The 17,225-nt window shown below is 36.8% G+C and overlaps 1 pseudogene; it reads left to right on the plus strand.

The window, feature by feature from the left end:
* The first annotated feature begins 3,239 nt into the window (after positions 1 to 3,239).
* LOC101394889 (olfactory receptor 2W3-like) lies at positions 3,240 to 11,741 on the plus strand (annotated as a pseudogene).
* The last annotated feature ends 5,484 nt before the right edge of the window (positions 11,742 to 17,225 follow it).

Raw genomic sequence — 17,225 nt, forward strand, 5'->3', positions numbered from 1 at the left:
GGTGCAAGGAACAATATGTGAACAAGGGCCTCCGTGTGCCTTAAAATTTCAGCTGTAGCAGGGAGGCTGCCTCTTTTATTAATATTCTCTGACACCATCTCTCATACTCCCTCTTGCTCATTCCCCTTGTCATACTGGCTACATTTTGAGACTTTATATCTGAAACAAGCACCTTCCCCAGGGCCTTTGCACTGGCACTTTCCCCTGCAGGGCACACACTTTGCCAGATAACCCCGCCACACACTTTCTTGATGAGTCTTTCTCCAAATGAATAGACCTTATATTAAAGATTTTTATACATTAATTATAATTTCTCCTTCCTTTTAATATCCTTTCATTCCGAGTATTCCATATATTAAGAATTCAAAATGGCAATTCTTGAAGTGGCTCAGAACAGTCCAATATTGTTCCAGCGTCAAATCCATAATTCTGTTTCTCCTCCTCATTTTCCTTCTCTCTCATTCTCTCTCTCTCTGCCTCTGTGTCTTTTGCTTTGTCTCTGTTTCTCCCTTTCTCTCTTTCTTGATCCTTACTTTTTTATTTATTTATTTTTTTGCTTTATACCTCTTATTGTTTAACCTTCCTTTTTTCTTCTAGATTAATATACAGTCATGCACCACATAATGGTGTTTCGGTCAACAGTGGACTGCATATACAATGGTGGTCCCATAAGATTAGTACTATATAGCCTAGATGTGTAGTAGACTATACCATCTAGGTTTGTGTAAGTACACTCTATGATGTTTGCATACTGATAAAATTGCCTAACAATACATTTCTCAGAACATATCCTCATCAAGTGGTGCGTGACTATATTCAGAATCATTCCTTTATATATTTACAATTCCTATGACTATATTCAATTACTTTTTAAATCCTTTTTAGTCTGGGACCGATTTTTGAGGATCATGAAATTCATTCCTCTGAATCTAATATCACTGATTTTTACACCATACCCCTCTGGGATTGCAAATTTTTCCTTTATCTTTGGATACATTTTTTAAATAATTTTATTTATTTATTTATTTTCCCCCCAAAGCCCGAGTAGATAGTTGTATGTCATAGCTGCACATCCTTCTAGTTGCTGTATGTGGGACGCGGCCTCAGCGTGGCCGGAGAAGCTGTGTATTGGTGCGCGCCCAGGATCCGAACCCGGGCCGCCAGCAGCGGAGCGTGTGCACTTAACCGCTAAGCCATGGGGCCAGCCCTGGATACATTTTTTAGAGTAGAAATTTCTCAGAATTCTGATTCAACTAGTTCTTTGACCTAGCCATTTACTGGTTGTAAGACTTCAAACAAATAACCTCTCTCTCTGTCAACCTCAGTTAATTAATATGGTTCCTGTAAGCTGAACAAGGATATTGACCTCACAAACATTGTAAATAAGATAGTAAATATTTAAGGTAATGATTGATATTATTGGTTTAAATTCAACTTTGCTACTTAGATACAATATAAAAATGATGATGATGAAACAATAATAATATTTGACTTATTTTTAAAGTGTATTCTGTACATTCCCAACAAAATTTTTGTCATTGAAGGCTAACTTCACTGCCATCTTTCTGTGTATCTGTGTCTAATAAATAACTGCTAACCAGATGCTAAAACACTTAAATGCTAAACAATTATTAATTAATTGCAAATTTAGTTAACATTATGCTACTAATAATCTGTCAAAACTTTGATCCTCCTCTTTAACTCTACCTTAAATTTTAAGGTGTTTTTCTCTTCCAGGGTGATTTCTTTAACTGAAATCTTTCATTTACTTTTCAATAATATTATTGGCTTAGCTTCCTTTTTAAATTTTTAAACATTTTTCTTTCGAGACTTGGCATTTGGAAGAGCATTATGGAGTATAATAATTTTAGAAATGGGGCAATCTCATCAAACTCTAGTTCCAGATGGCTCTACATACCTTATTGATGAGTCCTTGTATTAAACAAAGATTTCTATACATTCATGTTTGATACATTTATGTTTGATTACAAGCAAACAATTCCCCTCTCCATCTCTCATGTGCAGAGGTAATAACACCTATCTTTACATCCCTCTTGTTGATATTCTACAGACCATTCACACCCTAGGCCTCTTCCATGCATGATCTGAGTAGGGAAGAAGTTCATGCTCTGGGTCTCAGCCCATACCTCCCCATCATTAGGGGTTCAACAGGGGCTGGAAACTTAGTGTAACACCTGAGTGTTTGTGCCACTGTAAAGCCAACACTCTGTGATGGGAGTCATGACAGAGAACATACACTCAGAGCAGCAGAGCCCCTTCCCCATGGGGATCAGGAGGGGCAGAATCACTGGTCTGAAAGCATGCCTCCTCTGAGAGCTCCACCCACTTACTGGAACAAGGAAGCCTAGTGGGTAGAAGGAGACCACCATACCAGCCCAGGCTTTCTACCCTCTTCAAGGAGTGAACAGGGAGTCCCAAGAATGCCCCCTCCCGACCTCAAAAGCTAACATCCTGGTCTCCACTGTCTCTTTTGAATTCAGTCATCTCATTGTGCATTTTATAATGACTTATGTCAGTCATTAAAACAAACTTAAGTCTTTCTTCATCCTTTGCATTCCAAGATTCACAAACCTTTGTGCATCTCCTATTATGACCCCTTCTCCTTCCCTTCCCAATTCCTAAGAGGTTTCAACTGTTCACTCTGGAATTCTGGCTCATTACCAGAAAAATCCTGTAAATCCACAACTATTTCCTAACCTTCCCTTTACTTTCTTTCCCATCCTTTCTCTTGAATGCCAGACTTCTATATTCAACTGTCCACTTGACATCAAGATATACATTTTAAACTCAACATACCTAAAATTAACCCTAAATTTTTCCCTAACCAACATACACACACACACACACACACACACACACACACACACTCATGCATACGGGCTTCTCCATGTCAGTGGATAGCAACTCTATTCTTTCAGTTGCTCAGGTCAAGAGCTTCTTGGTTTCACCAGCCCGCATCCAGTCCATCAGCAAACTCTTGTCCCTGCTCTCTACCCATAGTTCAATCAGCCCTAACCACTCTGCTGCTATAACCCCAGTTGGAACTTCCATCATCTCCCTTTGGATTACTATATTAATTTCTTAATAATAATCTTGTCTGTACTCCAGCCTCTCCCATGTCCATTGTCAGTGCAGCAGCTGGACTGATCCTTTTAGCAATGGTAATACCATTGCAATGACCTCTCATTCAACCTAGTGTTGAAGCCAAAATCTTTACAATGAACCCTCAGACCCTAGAGGATGTGAACACCAATCCCTTCTCTGATTCTGTCTCCGTTTTTTACTTGTCTTTTCATCCTGCTTCCTCTACCCTGGACTCCCAGCCAGGTACTTCCCACGATCTGTCCTTTCTCTCAGCTCTGCCCTGTGTCTGCAATTCCCCTTCTCCAGATGTCTTCTTTACTCATTCCCTTTCCTCCTTTAAGCCTGTTCAAATTCAGCTTCTCAGTGAGGACTATATAGCCCTACATATCCCAGATTCCACTCAGAACCCACCCTCCCAATCCCCTTCACAAGGTCAATGGAGGCTCTTTTTTCCAATATAGTATTTATCAAATATAATGTGTTAATAATAAATCTAATGTGCTATATTGTTATTTATTATTTATTTTGTTTTTTTGTTTTTGCCTTTTCTTGGTAGATGTAAGCACCCTGTGGGGAGGGATTTTTGTCTATCGATAACAATATGTTTGACATATCCCAAGCACCTCGAACACTGGTTTGTACGTGGTTATCACTCAGCGCATATTTGTTGAATGAATAAATGATTGACTTTCTGGGGGGAAGAATTAAATGATGGATGTGAAAGTGTTTGTGAAATGTAATATGTTATAGTGGTATTGTTATTATTATTTATAACTAGACAATCATGACCAATAAAGTTGAATGTCAAGTGCCAAATGAGTGAAATCAATTTTTAAGTATAGAGAAAATATAGAAGGCTAAGTTTGTAGAGGTGATGGATTCCAATGACATGATGACTTGCTGTGCCCAGGTGTAGTCTCATTGGGCCTCCTATAGCTGTGATTCCCTATGACATCACAATAACACCTCTAATTCATGCATTGCCTTGTACTCATTCCATACACCATTTCTCAAAATGTTATACTCACCAGGAATGTGAGGAATGTTATGCAAAATTATATGGACTGAAACCTTTTTTTTTAAATTGACTCTTTTGTGCTTTATGTCCTCCTCTTCATCTGAGTGGCACAGTAGAGCCACCTCTTTTCCCTTAGGTCTTGGGTCTGCTCTCTTACCCATCACATCCCTATTACCATGCATCCTTCTGTTATTAAGGATTGGACTTTTTTCTAGCCCAAATCATTATAGTAACTAAAATCATAAAGAATGATTAAAAAGTCAGACCCCAACACTAGATTCTAGTTTTCCTGAAGCTATAACTCTCCAGAGCTGTGACTACAGTTTAGCAGAATACTGGATGATTTATTCAAATGACTAATTTAATCATTTCTCTCATACACACACACCCCCATCAGGTGACTCGTTTGTCAAGTGAATTAACTAAATAAGCTAATTATTCTAGCATGTTGGGAAGGCCCTGAATGAAGGAAACTGGGAAGAGGGTGATATATGAGGCTGTTAGGGGGCAGGAAGTAAAATAGCTTCATCAGCAGGCAGAAGGAACTAAGCAAATTTAGAGTGGTGATTTCAGCTCTTAATGTCCCAAAGGGCAGAGAAATTGGGAACACTGGGATTTATTGAACTCATCTGCTCTCCAAGCACCGACCCCTCCATGCACATTTTTTGTGTGCTTCTGGGGCCCTCTGTGGATCTGCTTTTTCATTATACAGGGAAGAGGGAAGGATGGAGGTGGTTTGCATATGAGTAGAATATATATTCTACAAATCTACAAGTTCTACACATTCACCTATATGGAATATTCTCTTTACTCCCTGATTCTGTAACTATAACTATTCAAAAATACCCAAATAATCATTTTGACAAATTCCTTAGTCAATTGACTCAAAATAGTTTTATTTTTCTCTGATATTGTTTGGCTGATTGCAGGGACTAGATTGCTATTCATTTATTTACTTTATTATTATTTTTAAAATTTTCCACCTTGTGGTGTCATTTTTGCCTCTGCAGAGCGTTAGAAATGTGGTTGTATATACACAGTCTGATAAAGCAGGGGTTCATGATGCTTGCTCAATTTCCCTCTAGTTAGTTTTTGAAACTAAATATAAATCTATGTATGCTGATATCTTCCTTCCAAATCCAAAAATAAAAATAAATGAAACAAAATAGTTTACCCTGTTAGCTCCTTAGGTTAATAATAAACTTTGTATTAATTGATGCACATATGAAATTCTTCCACTATCTAGGACAATGAGTTTCTTTTTCAGACATAGAATTCTTAGCAAAAAGAATGTGTCAAAATACTTTTTGCCCTATTTTCAGTAAATCTAGGACAAAAACAAAGCATGATGCTTTCTAGGTAGGATGGGACTGATTATGCCTCAATTGTTTCTTAGACAAAATAATTCTTGGGAACAGGGGAAGGGAGCACATGGCCATCAGTATTTATGTTTTTAGACAATGGATTGAGTCCCCAATTTTTCTTAACATGAGGTAGTAAATCCTTTTTATATCAAGGGACAAATTCTCATGGTCTTCGTTTTCTGTCTGGACCCTACAGGAGTGTGGAGAGTTTGATGTGATGCATGCCTACAGCACACCTCAGTGTATATATTAATGGTCCTCGTGGGTTTAGAGGTTTCCCCAGAGCTTGGGGCTGTTGATGAACCCATATCACCATTAGGGTCTCTCTCCAGTCTTTCCTCGGGAGAGCTGCATCATACTGTCATTGCTATCGACACGACTGTACAAATATTATGATCTATTGCACTTATAGAGGGATGAGCCAAGCCCAGGAGAGGTGCTTTCATTTCCTCCCACATCTGAAATTGTACCTGGCTGGAGCACCTGTGTGACCCAGGAGGGGAGAAAACATTGCATGTTCCCACCAAGGTCTTCCAGCTAGTTCTGCATCTTCTGACTTCTGTCTGTTCATTGTCCCTGGCAGCATACGAGTAAAAATGATTAGTAGATTTCTGGATTTAGGAGCTCAACTCAGATGTCTGTACTTTTCTCTTGGTTTTTTAAATATAAAAAGCCATATGGAGTTCCTCAAAGGAATAGAAAAACAGCAAATAAGGAAATTCCTCCTTGATCTTGAAAAGTTTATGGATGATGACAGACACACAAAGAAACAAATCTACACACAAACACATACATCACAACTCATGTTATTTAATTATAACAAAGCAATAAATTTACCAATGCAAAATGATGTTTTAGGATGAAATATAAAAGTGCTAAGGAGATAAAGTATGAAGAAACAAAATAAAAGTGTTTTGTTTTTTTTTACGTTAAGACTGGACTTTGTTAAGAAAGATTGAGGTTTGTTAGGCAGACGTAAGAAAATGAAATCTGAGATGTGAGTTTTGTTTTGAAAAAAATACCGTTTTTAATGGTATTTTTCAGCCTCATGGAGGGAGATGGGGAAACATCAGCTCATGACTGGGACGATCTAGGCCTGCCCCCTGCTCTGAAAACATCGATCCCTTTTCCTATCATCTGTCTTTGTGGCCACACTTTTTATGAATTTAAAACTCTTTAATCTTCAAGATTAAAAATGCTTTGGAGACAAACTAAAATCTTTATATGACGGGCTGCCCTCCAGGAACTGAAAAAAGTACACTTTGACTTGTTGTTTGACTGTGGGCATTTCTGAGGCAGCAGGTGCGTTTGGGGGCAATAGTGTTCACACTGTTTGACCAGTACCTACAGGGAGAATTATATTTTACCTTGTGGTACACTGTCAGCACACACACTCCCAAATACACACATTGAACAAATGTTTTACGTAGCAATAGTCCTCTTTATGCAGGTGAGCTGCTCTGCTATCTTCAATTCCATGCAAAATGATGCCTGGTTCTGCTATCTTCAATTCTATGCAAAATGATGCCTGAAAAACTGAGTTGTCAGTAATTGGATTCATTTCCTGACCTTTCCATGTGTCACCGTACACTTGTATGGGGAGAGCGCAGGTCTCTCCAGTTTAGTGTTTGATACTACCTTTTGGTTTTTCTAGCTTTGGGCAATGAAGAGGAATTGCTTCCTTATGGTAAGGAAGACTTGAACTGCCACATTAAGCAATTAATTGTTCATTCTTTGAGCTCTTATGCTGTGTCCATGTATAAAAGATAAAAGGATGAGCATTGCCCCATCTCTCCCCTTACCAGAAAAGTGGTGAAAAATTCACATGACATACAGTAAAATTTGCTATGTGCAAGAACAGATGGACGATTAAGTTAAATAAGAAGATATTCATAAACTACTGGTGGGAAGATGGTGAGGGTGGGGAGGCTGTTAATACTGGACCTGTATGCTGAGAGGGACCTCTACACAGACAAAAAAACCCAAAAATCTGACTATATTAATTCCAAAATTTGAATTTAAGGGGAGAAAATATTTGTCCCTTCCCAGAACCATTCAGAAAGTGAAGGTACTGTGTATTCCATGTGAGAGACCCATTTCTTCCGTGGAGAGAGGCATGTACTAGTAGCGGGGCTTGTGTGTACAGGCCCAATCAGAGCCCCAATGGCAAGACAAGTGCTCCTATCTTGTTCAAAGAGGAGAAAAGAAGCAGCATCTTGGTTAAGAGCTGGCATGATACGAGGAATTAACAAGAACATTCAGTTGTCACAATTTTCCTGTGAAGACTCCGTTCTTACCTCCACATCAAAGTTGAGAAAACCAATTCAGAAGGAAGTGGGAACTCAAGTTATCTTGAAAACCAAACTCATGTCCTTTTACTGCATTCGGCTTATTTTCAGCTCCTCATTCACACTTTTCTCTTATTTCACGGGGTTCACAATTTTAGGACCATGAAATTGTGCAACAGTTTGTTGTAAAACACTGACTTTATTATGGTGATTGAAAATTTGTTTCAGCCTTTTTTCCTTCTAACTTCGTTCCTTTCTTCCTACTTTTATTCCTTTTTTTAGTTTGTTAGTTTAAAAAAAAAATTTATTAATGGGGATGTGGCAATTATCTCTGTGAAGGAAGAGTGACAAAGTTAAAGGATATATTAGCTTCAGAAAAAAGAAAATTATTCATAGGGAAATTTCCTAAATATTATAAAATACTATATACATATATGTATTTTTTTAAATTTCATAATAATTCAGATTATTAATTATTATTTAATAAAGAAGGGATCGTGTAAAAATGAAAATCTTCCTTAAACTCCATCTCCCTCTCTAGAAGTGAATCTTTTTAACAATTCAGTGTATACTTCCAGATAGTGTCTATTTTAATATAAATATACATATATAGAGAGAGTTTGTAACCAAAAAATGGGATCACACTACATGTAATCTCACTATACATTGTATTTTGCTTTCCACTTGTTTGAAATTAATATGATTTTTGGAAAAAATTCCAGGTGAACCCAAATGTATACTTATTGCCATTTAGTAGTAGTTTGTTTCCAGTTCATAAAGTTGTTGTTATTTATTATCATTTCAATAACTCTAAACATATACCTTGTTTCTGAATATTATACATTTCAATCAATGCTTTAATGAAGATTCTTGAGGATGTATATTACATGTTATGGGTTAATAAATGCAAGACAGATTCCTAGATGCAGAATTAATGGATCAAAAAATCCATGTAATTTTAAATTTTATGGAAGATAGATGTTTCTTTTGTTAAAATAACATGCACAATGTCAAGATATATGTGTATTTTTAATGAATGACCTTTTTTAAGATTCTTCCAAAGATACTATTCCAATTTAAATTCCTATCAAGAGTTAATGGGCTCATTTCTGCACACTTTCCCAGCTCTGTATACACCAAATTTTTAAATACTTACCTATCTAAAAAGCAAATATCTTTATATTTATATTCTAAATTTATATCTTTAATCATCTGTGGGAATAATTTAATGTTTTTTTTTTTCTGTGAGGAAGATCAGCCCTGAGCTAACATCCATGCCAATCCTCCTCTCTTTGCTGAGGAAGACTGGCCCTGAACTAACATCCATGCCCATCTTCCTCCACTTTATGTGGGATGCCGCCACAGCATGGCCTGACAAGCAGTGCGTCAGTGCACGCCCGGGATCCGAACTCGGGCCGCCAGCAGCAGAGCACGCACACTTAACCGCTATGCCACGGGGCCTGCCCCAATTTAATGTTTTTAAGTCATGTTTTTGTAAATCATTTGCTTACCTGTGATTGCTTTTTCAAGTCATTACCTATTTTTATTTTGTTACATGTTTTCTCAACAATTTCTTGAAAAAATTATTAAACAAGACAGACTTTCAATTGTCATGTTGAATTTCTCTAGTATTTACATTATTCTTTAGACTTTTTAAGTAGTATTTCTTATAGATTTTTTAAACATATGCAATCAAAATTATTTGTATTTTGCTTCATAGCTTTTGAAAATTGCAACTTGCCTAGTGAGATCTACCTAAATCCAAGATGATCAGGAAAAGAAAAGGAGAGAGAGAGAACAACGTCATGCTTTCTTACACTGGTTGTATTTTTTAATGTTTAAATATTCGATTTGTAATTACTTTGGGTGAAAGGAGTGAATTAGGGATCCATGCTCTCCCCACTCCAAATGCCTTGTCAATGATCATGTTTTAATTATTATATTTTAAAGTACATTTGGATATATGTTAAGGATAGTTTCTCCTCATTAGACATTTTTTTTTCCTTTAAATTTCCCTGCCTAGTCTCGTGGGCTTATTTTCCTATTCCCTGTTTGTATGACACGTAAGCCTTGTGTAACATACATATAAACTTTCATATTTACCAATTGTCTTTTATATTAAAAAAATCTCAAAACATATCTGTAAAATAAACAAGGTATGAGAAACTATTTTTAGATGAGAAAACTATGAAAATGTACATGAGCTTTCCAAGATCTCATAATTGTACCTTGTTGGCTAAGGGATTGTAACAAGGGAGATTGGGGCTGTAGCCTAAGATGTTTTAAACCTATTCCTCTATATCAGTCTGTAAGACGTGTAGTTTATATCCTCAAACATACTTAGCTTTGAATGTGATGCATTCTTGGAATTGCAATTTGATAGAGGTTTCTGCACGTATATGTGAATTACTGCCTTAAAGTTGTATTATGTTACAAAATTTTATGATTTTTTTTTCCTTGAGAAGTATATAGTACTTTGGAAGAAAAAAAATACTCTATTTCTTCAATACCCAATAGAGAGAGAGAGAGATTAACTTCATGTGTATGTTGCTTTAGAAATATTCTATTGTCTCGTATATTATTTATCTACTTAGGTACTTTAAAATTACTTTAAGAATAATGATCAAATGAATGAGATCTGTCTTTGAGATAAAGAGTAGATAAAGTATTTTGCATATAATGGATATTTCCTAAATACTATTAATTGATTATTCTGTGCCTCCATTTTGGGCCTTTGAGGTTTTAGCAGGAATTTAGAACTTGTGTCTCAAGAAGAATAAATGGTTAGGCCATGGCAAGATTCATCTTTCCTGTCATTGGAATTAGAAGCAGTACTAGCAGTGAAAGATAAAGACTCTAACCCTTATAGCCTGGGTTCAGAATCAGCTCTGCCTTTTCTAGAATGTGATAATTTGCTTAATATACATCTGCCTCAGTATTCTTTTCTGTAAGTCAGGGATAATAAGAGTGCCAACTCCATATCACCATTGTTGGGGTTAAATGAGTAAATAAATGTAAAAAGCATAGACGAACACCTGGCTCATAGTAAGTGTTCCTTATATCGGCTGTTACCATTATTAGTATCAATATTCCTCTTCAGGTACAGTAGAGATAAATGTAACGAATGACAGCACCCAGGGAAATTTCATCCTTTGAGGATGTTCTGACTGCTCCCATCTGGAGAGGATCTTCTTTGTGGTCATCTTGATTGCATATCTCCTAACCTTTGTGGGCAACATCACCATCATCCTAATATCCCAGGTGGACTCCCTCCTCCACACTCCCATGTACTTCTTCCTCACCCACCTCTTCTTCCTGGACCTCAGTTTCACCACTAGCTCCATTCCCCAGATGCTCTATAACCTGAGAGGGTGCAACAAGACCATCAGCTACAAGGGCTATGCCATCCAGCTTTTCCTATTCCTAGGTCTGAGTGGCTTGGAGAGCCTGTTCCTGGCGATCATGGCGTATGACATATTTGTTGCAGTCTGCAAGCCCCTGCACTACATGGTGATCATGAAACTGCGCCTCTGTATGGGCTTGGTGTCAGTGCTCTGCGGCTGTGGGTGGCCAACTCTTTTGGCCACATCCCTGCATTTACTCTGCTGTGGGCTCTGCTGTGTGGGCCACTTCTTGTGTGAGATGCCTGCCCTGATCCAGATGGTCTGTGTTGACACAGCTGCCATCGAGGGCACTGTCTTTGTCCTGGCAGTGGACATTGTGCTCTCACCCCTGATGTTTATCCTGGTCTGCTATGGCTACATTATGACGGATGTGTTACAAATTCAGTCAGTGTCAGGGAGGCAAAAGGCCTTCAACACCTGTGGCTCCCATCTCACAGTCGTCTCACTTTTCTATGAAAACATCATCTACATGTACATGCAACCTGGAAACAGCTCTTTCTAGGACCATGGCAAGTTCCTCCCCGTCTTCTACACCATTGTCACCCTGCTCCTGAACCCCTGATCGCCACCCTCAAAAAGAAGAGGTGAGGGGGCACTGAGGAGATTGCTGCTGGGTGACAGAGTGGTATAGGAAAGGAGTAAGGGCAAATGTGAGAGAGAGGCATCTCTAGCCTGGTTGTCATCTCCATCAGGGACCTTTGATAGCATCTGGAACTATAGGATCAGATCTGGTCTTGATTGATGCTTCCAAATTTATATGTCTTTTCCTAGACTTCTATAAGATTATTTCAATTCCAACATTATATGTTTTGATGAGTGAACTGCACAACATATATCATCCAAAAATCCCTCTAGATGATCTATAAAGCAGGCCTGAAGAACCAAGTGGGACAAGTATGTGTTATAACGATGAGTTTCCACAACTTATGCCAGAGTGCCAAGTTGGAAACCACTTTTTTTTTTGTCACTTAATATTTTTGATAAGGTCATATTTTATAGTATATTTATAAAGAGTTCCTCACTTTTGGAGATACACTCTAATGGATTTAGAATTTTGCCAAATATTACTTATTTTAATTTTATTTATTTTTTTTTATTGTGGTGACATTGGTTTATAACATTATGTAAATTTCAGGTGTACATCATTGTATTTTGATTTCTGTGTAGATTATATCATGTTCATCACCAAAAGACTAATTACAATCTATCACCACACACATGTGCCTAATCACCCCTTTCGCCCTCCTCCCTCCCCCCGTCCCTCTGGTAACCACCAATCCAATCTCTGTCTCTATGTGATTGATTGTTATTGTTTTTATCTTCTACTTATGAGTGAGATCATACAGTATTTGACTTTCCCCCTCTGACTTACTTCACTTAGCATAATATCCTAAAGGTCCATCCACGTTGACACAAATGGCTGGATTTCTTTGTTTCTTTTGGCTGAGTAGTATTCCATTGTGTATATACATCTTCTTTATCCATTTGTCCATTGATGGGCACTTAGGTTGCTCCCAAGTCTTGTCTATTGTGAATAATGCTGCAATGAACACAGGGGTGCATCTTTATGCATGCATATTTTCATGTTCTTTGGATAAACACCCGGCAGTGGCATAGCTGGATCATATGGTAGTTCTATTCTTAACTTACTGAGGAATCTCCGTACTGTTTTCCACAGTGGCTGCACCAGTTTGCACTCCCACCAGCAGTGAATGAGAGTTCCCTTCTCTCCACATCCTCTCCAACACTTGTTATTTCCTGTCTTGTTGATTATAGCCATTCTGACCGGTGCAAGGTGATATCTCATTGTAGTTTTGATTTGCATTTCCCTGATAGTTAATGATGTTGAACATCCTTTCATGTGCCTGTTGGCTATCTCTATATCTTTTTGGAGAAATGTCTGTTCAGATCTTTTTCCCATTTTTTAATTGGGTTGCTAGTTTTTCATTGTTGCTGAGATGTATGAGTTCTTTATATATTTTTGATATTAACCCCTTATCAGACATATGGTTTGAAAATATCCTCTCCCAATTTTTAGGTTGCCTTTTCATTTTGTTGATGGTTTCCTTTGCTGTGCAGAAGCTTTTTAGTTTGATGTAGTCCCATTTGTTTACTTTTTCTATTTTTTCCCTTGCCTGGTTGGTACTTGAGAATATGCTGCTAAGACCAATGTCAAAGAGCGTACTACCTATGTTTTCTTCTAGAAGTTTCATGATTTCAGGTCCTACATTCAAGTCTTTAATCCACTTTGAGTTAATTTTTGTGTATGGTGTATGATAATGGGCCACTTTCACTCTTTTGCATGTGGCTGTCCAGTTTTCCCAACACCTTTTATAAGAGACTTTCGTTTCTTCATTGTATGTTCTTGGCTCCCATGTCAAAAATTAGCTGTCCATAGATATATGGGTTTATTTCTGGGATCTCGATTATGTTCCATTGATCTGTGTGTCTGTTTTTGTGCCAGCACCATGCTTTTTTGGATATTATAGCTTTGTAGTATATTTTGAAATCAGGGAGTGTGATACCTCCAGCTTTGTTCTTTTCTCTCCGGATTCCTTTGGCTATTTGGGGTCTTTTGTTGTTCCATATAAATTTTAGGATTCTTTGCTCTATTTCTGTGAAAATTGTTGTTGAAACTTTGATAGGAACTGCATTGAATCTGTAGATTGCTTTAGGAAATAAGGACATTTTACCTATGTTAGTTCTTCCAATCCGAGAGCACGGACTATCTTTCCATTTCTTTGTGTCTTCTTCAATTTCTTTCAACAATATTTTATAGTTACCAGTGTACAGTTCTTTCACGTCTTTGGCTAATTTTATTCCTAGGTATTTTATTCTTTTTGTTGCAATTGTAAATGGGATTGTACTCTTAATTTCTCTTTTTGCTATTTTGTTGTTAGTGTATAGAAATGCAACTGATTTTCATATGGTGATATTGTATCCTGCAACTTTACCATATTTATATATTATTTCTAAAAGTTTTTTGGTGGATTCGTTAGGGTTTTCAATATATAAAATCATGTCATCTGCAAATAGTGAGAGTTTCACTTCTTCTTTTCCAGTTTGGATCACTTTTATTTCTTTGTCTTGACTGATTGCTCTGGCTAGGACTTCCAATACTATGTTAAATTAGAGTAGTGAAAGTGGGCATTCTTGTCTGGTTCCTATTCTTAGAGGAATAGTTTTCAGTTTTTCTCCATTGAGAATGATATCAGCTGTGGGTTTGTCATATATGGCATTTATTATGTTGAGGTACTTTCCTTCTATCCCCATTTTATTCAGAGTTTTTATCATAAATGGATGCTGTATCTTGTCCAATGCTTTCTCTGCATTATTGAGATGATCATGTGATTTTTAGTCTTCATTTTGTTAATGTGCTGTATCATGTTGATTGGTTTGTGGGTGTCGAAGCATCCCTGCATCCCTGGAATAAATCCCACTTGAATATGGTGTATGATCTTTTCAATGTGTTCGGTTTGCTGGTATTTTGTTGAGGATTTTTGCATTGCTGTTCATCAGTGATATTGGTCTGAAATTTTTTTTGTGTGTGTTTCCCTGATTGGTTTGGGTATCAGGGTAATGTTGGCTTCGTAGAATGGGTTAGGAAGCTTCTCTTCCTCTTCAACTTTTTGGAATAGTTTGAGAAGGATAGATATTAAGTCTTCTTTGAATGTTTGGTAGAATTCACCAGGGAAGCTGTCTGGTTCCAGACTTTTATTTTTTGGGGGGTTTTGATTACTGTTTTGATCTTGTTACTGGTGATTAGTCTATTCTTCTCGATTCAGTTTTGGAAGACTGTATGATTCCAAGAATTTATCCATTTCTTCTAGATTATCCAATTTGTTGGCATATAGCTGTTCATAGTATTATCTTATAATCTTTTGTATTTCTGAGGTGTCTGTTGTAATTTCTCATTTTCATTTCTGATTTTATTTATTTGAGCCTTCTCTCTTTTGTTCTTGGTACATGTAGCTAAAGGTTTGCCAATTTTGTTTATCTTTTCCAACAACCAGCTCTTAGTTTCATTGATTTTTTTCTATTATTTTTTAGTCTCTATTTCATTTATTTCTGCTCTGATCTTTATTATTTCCTTCCTTCTACTGATTTTCGTCTCTGTTTGTTCTTCTTTTTCCAGTTACATTAGGTGCATTGTTAGATTGTTTATTTGAGATTTTTCTTGTTTGTTGAGATAGGCCTGTATTGCTATAAACTTCCTTCTTAGAACCGCTTTTGCTTATTCCCATAAATTTTGGCTTGTCGTCTTTTCATTTTCATTTGTCTCCAGATACTTTTTGATTTCTCCTTTGATTTCCTCATTGACCTAATCCTTGTTCAGTAGCATTTTGTTTAATCTCCACATATTTGTGGCTTTTCCAATTTTCTTCCTGTAGTTGATTTCTAGTTTCATACTGTTGTGGTCAGAAAAGATGATTGGTATTATTCCAATATTCTTAGATTTATTGAGACTTGTTTTGTGGTCTAATATGTGATCTATCTTGGAGAATCTTCCATGTGCATTAGAAAGAATGTGTATTCTGTGGTTTTTGGATGGAATGTTCTCTACATATCTACTAGGTCCATCTCTTCTAGTCTGTCATTTAAGGCCAATGTTTCCGTATTGATCTTCTATTTGGATAATGTATCCATTGGTGTAAGTGGAGTTTAAAGTCACCTACTATTGTTGTGTTACTATTTCTCCTTTTATGTCTGTTAATAATTGCTTTATATATTTAGGTGCTTCTATGTCGGGTGCGTAGATATTTACAAGTGTTATATCCTCTTGTTGGATTGTTCCCTTGATCGTTATGTATTGCCCTTCTTTGTCTCTTGTTACAGTTTTTGTTTTAAAGTCTATTTTGTCTGATATAAGTATTGCTACCCCAGCTTTCTTTTCATTGCCATTTGCATGGAGTATCTTTTTCCATCCCTTCATTTTCAGTTTGTGCATGTCTTTAGGTCTGAAGTGTGTCTCTTGTATGCAGCATATATATTTGGGTCTTGTTTTTTTGTTTTTTTTTTTGTTTTTTTTATCCAATCAGCCACCCTATACTTTTGATTAGAGCATTTAGTTCATTGACATGAACATAAAGTGGCTATTGAAGCTAAGACTTGGAAGCAACCTAAGTGCCCATCAAGGGACGAATGGATAAAGAAGATCTGGTATATATACACAATGGAATACTACTCAGCCATAAGAAACGATGAAATCCAGCCATTTGTGACAACATGGATGGACATTGAGGGTATTATGCAAAGTGAAATAAGTCAGAGGGAGAAGGTCAAATACTGTATGATTTCCTTCATTAAGTAGTAGATAATAACAACAATAAACAAACACATAGGGACAAAGATTGGATTGGTGGTTACCAGAGGGGAAGGGGGGAGGGAGGAGGGTGAAAGGGATAATTCGGTACATGTGTGTGGTGATGGGTTGTAATTAGTATTTGGGTGGTGAACATGATGTAATCTATGCAGAAATAGAAGTATAATGATGTACACCTGAAATTTTTACAATGTTATAAACCAATGTTACTATAATAAACAAAAAATTAAAAAAAAAATAAAGTGGCTATTGATAAGTATGTACTTATTGCCATTTTGCTATTTTTTTCCGAGGTGTTTTAGTAGTTTTTCTCTGTTCCTTTCTTCTTCTCTTGATCTCTTCCCTTGTGGCCAATGGCTTTCTTTAGTATTATGTTTGGGTTCCTTTCTCTTAATTTTTTGTGTATTTATTATAGATTTCTGGTTTGTGATTATCATGAGGTTCATATATAATAACCTGTGTATATAACAATCTGTATTAAGTTGATGGTCTCTTTAGTTTGACCTCTTTCTAAAAGCTTTACTCTTTTTCTCCTCTCATCCCACATTTTATGTTTTTGATATCATATCTAACCTCTTATTTTGTATGTGTGTGTATCTGTTACCCTATTATCATGGAAATAGATAATTTTAGTACTTTTGTCTTTTGAGCTTCATATTCTCTTCATAGGCAGTTGATCTGCTACCCTTACTGTATTTTTGCCTTTAGCAGTGATTTTATTCC

The sequence above is a fragment of the Ceratotherium simum genome, chromosome 18 (assembly GCF_057802395.1).
Source record: "Ceratotherium simum simum isolate JZ-2026a chromosome 18, ASM5780239v1, whole genome shotgun sequence".
NCBI classification, from domain to species: Eukaryota; Metazoa; Chordata; class Mammalia; order Perissodactyla; family Rhinocerotidae; genus Ceratotherium; species Ceratotherium simum.